Source organism: Centruroides sculpturatus, unplaced genomic scaffold, assembly GCF_000671375.1.
Source record: "Centruroides sculpturatus isolate CEXI.00-Female unplaced genomic scaffold, Cexi_2.0 scaffold34, whole genome shotgun sequence".
NCBI lineage: Eukaryota > Metazoa > Arthropoda > Arachnida > Scorpiones > Buthidae > Centruroides > Centruroides sculpturatus.
This window is the reverse complement of record NW_019384328.1, coordinates 395,167-398,998: the sequence shown is the minus strand read 5'-3', so window position 1 is coordinate 398,998 and position 3,832 is coordinate 395,167.

Genomic DNA, 3,832 nt, shown 5'->3' with positions numbered 1-3,832 from the left:
TATACAGTCGACCCCCCTATAAGATCATTGATTTTTCCGTTTTATCTGAATTACATGTTGTACGAGTCACTTAGATTTTACAAATATGTGAGCCGTTCACAGCCCGGCACACGTATTTGTAAAATCTAAGTGACTCGTACAACATGTAATTCAGATAAAACGGAAAAATCAATGATCTTATAGGGGGGTCGACTGTATATATATTTATAAGCAAATACTGCATAAACATCAGTGCCATCGAGGGGAGGATTTTTCCTCGGACTCGGAGGAAACTTGGCCCCTAATGGTTCCTACCGCTAAAAAATTAATGTTATATTACGAACAAAAAGTAGAATTTTTAAGACTGCTTTTTATAACTAAGGAAACATTGTACGTATTTCATTTATTCAAAAAAACGTGGCAAATGGGGCCAGCTCTACCTCTGGGTCCTATACATGCTCTCAACGCCCCTGATATGTTTATCAAGAGCGTTGAGTACATAAGGCTATATGTATACACACATAATTACACAGTTTACACATTAAATACTTTAGTATAAATCGAATTTATTTTCTAAATTAAATCTGATTTCGTCACACTATAAACTCGAAAATATTTAAATATTTATCAAGATGAAATTTCAATGTGTAAAAATAAAAATACATATTTTCAAATAATTCCTATATTATTAAAATCACCATTAAATTAACTAACTAATTAATAAGTAAATAAAAATTATACAATATCGATAATCTCCCGACATTCTGCCTAAGGTTCTTTAATAAAGCATAATAATTCTTTGTGTTACTATTAAAATTACATTGCAAATGCTTTAATATTATCATTATTAAAATATCCTTTTACTTTCAAACCAGGCTGATAATAATTGAAGAGTGGTGGAAAAAAAATTAAAGTAAACCGTAATTGACGGCATGATAATGTTTTAGGTCTTGGCAACATCAGAGATATTTTAATGACATTATGTACAACATTGACTTTCTTCGGATTACTCTTCACTTACATGACTGGATCATTAGCGAAATCCTTCAAGTATTGTCGATCTTTTCTTTCAGCTATACAACGGAAGCATACACCGAAGAAATTCCCTCTTTTTGGCTCTGTAATAGTGGGGTTTAGGAGTAATAAATCTTCTAAGTTGTCACACGTCATCTCTCAGGTAACCGGTTAAGCAGTGACCGGATTTTGTTACTGTTAGTATCTTTACCTCATACCAAATTTACGATGAATACCTTCAGTAATGAGAATGTTTTTATGATCCTCGAAATGCTACTTTTAACTTACTAAAAGTAAAGTTTGAAAGTTGCCACAATAATATTAAATCTTTATTTAAAGGGGTTGCTCTTGTAAATGGCCTTTCGATAAATTATTAATATATTACTTTAATAGTGATGTATTTATTGCTTCTTTTTATTAAAATTTCACGTATTTTTCTTATTTTTATTTTGTGAAATTTGTAACGTGTAAAACGTACACGTGGATGATGAAATCGATTCGTTTTCTTTAAACACGTGGGCATTTTCATAAAAAATTATACATCGAAGTCGTGTTATACATTCCACATAATTGGCCTGCAATTTGAAAAAATTGTATACTTTAGCCTATATATTTCCACTGTCATCCGTCTGTCTGTCTGTCCTTTCTAAATTTCGAGAACGATGTTAGATAGACGAAAGTCGAGAATAGTTATGAAAATATTAGGGTCCGATTAACTATATACAAACTTCCGGTTATCCCGGAAGTCACGTGATTTCAATTCAAACATTTTCCCCTTAACGGAGTTACACAGATGACCGGCATGAGTCTATTGTTATCAGGAAAAGTATGATGTACAGGGGCAAGACGTTACTAATTTCAAGTGGATAGCATATATTTTAAATTAAATAAGTTAAAAAAACATTATTAAAAACTGCAGCTTAGCTCATTAAATAATATGCAATATTTTACATCTGTTTTATAAAATTATAAATATATATAGACATATATTTCTACTTAATAACAAGTTACAAGCGTTACTTCTAATGTTCTCAATTAAAAGAAGCTTAAAATAAATATTAAAAAAAAATAATAATAATAATAATACATTAAAACTTAATTTAATTTCAGTAAATAATGTTTTTAATATGCTAACTTAATTGCATTTTAAATATAAAATATGGTAAAATTTAATAATGATTAAAATTTTTATATCAAAACATAAAATAAACTGACATACTGTAGTTTGCAATGTCAACGTGAAGGTAAGAATGGCGATACAACTGTTATTACCATAATAAATCATCATTAACATTAACCTAAATGATACCGTAGACGGTTAGAAAGATTATTCATTTAATTCATAATAATAATAATAATAATAATAGTAATGGTTGGCTATAATTTTGAATTGTATAGCATCTTCATAAGCTACCTTTACAGTTATAAAATCCCATCTCGTCAAAAAAATTTATACTCTACTAAAAGTAATTTAACGTAGAGCTACTTGAAAATAGTTTTTAGTTTGGTTTAGATTATAAAAATTATGATTTACTTACAAATATAAAAACGTAATTTTTACTTTAATTTAATAAATTTTAATATTTTTACACGTTCTTTACTTTATTGGCTACATCGAAATTTGTAAGGTTATATTGTTATTGCTACTTTTATTTTATATAAAGATTTATATGCGTGATTCATCATGGTATAAATATAGAATAAGATATATATTTTGCCTTTGTAAAAAAAAAAATATATGTTTGCTATAAAACTATATAAAGATATATAGAATCTATTTTTTATTTAAGTTATAAGGCAAATAAACAATACTTTTAATTTAAAATTTTATAAAATAATAAATATAATGTCATATTTTCCAAACACTATAGTTCTATATTGTATGATTTTCTTAAATCAGTGAGTTTATCACTCTTATATATCATTTATAATATTAAATGTTTTATTTTAAAAGATGTAGTATACATATTTAAGTATAAATATTATTATTTTAATTAAAAAATAATTTATTTTTGTTGACTATTATTAAATTTTAAATCAATGCGATAAGTCGGTTGTATTTACAGAGAATTTAAAGTGTAGTAAGTAAAAAGTTACTTTAAAATTTTATATATTAAAAATTAAAGAAAATAATAGTCTATAAATTTATCTTCAGAAGTTTTTTATTCTTTTATTATTTTAAATTAATAACAGCATTCAATTGAAAATAGTTAAATATTAAAAGTAATGTAGTGAATTTTTTTAATTAAAAATTCTCATTTAAGGTGTTTGTTTGTGAATTTATTATACTTTATTGGTCTTAAATTCGAAGTAAATCGTTGAACCAATTAAAAACATATTACTGAATAAATTAATGTTATAATCATTATAATAACACTCATAGTAATGCTTATATTGTATTGTGTTTAAGATAAGTGGATGAATAACAATACAATTGTAATTATAAATTATATTTATTTTTTGAAAATATTTTATTAAAAATAAGAAGTTATAACTGTGCAACTTATAACTGATTCGTTTACAAGTTCTACATAAAATTTAGGGAAATTTCAAGGTTCGAAATCTGTAACTGGAACTGACAATCAATACAAAACACATGTACAAGTTGCTGTTCAGTAACGTTGACATAAATGCCAAGTCTTTTCTCGTACTAATCGAAAAACAATGTGCAGAATACAAGTTATAACTTTTGTCATTTTACAAAGAGAAAAAATATTTTTATCTTTGACTTCTTACGGGTAGAATCTTCAGAATTTGGCTGAAAGAATTTGTTCATTAAGAATAGATTCTTTTGCCAAATTCTTTTGCCAAAAATCTGTTGGTTGTAAGCTGTTATTCA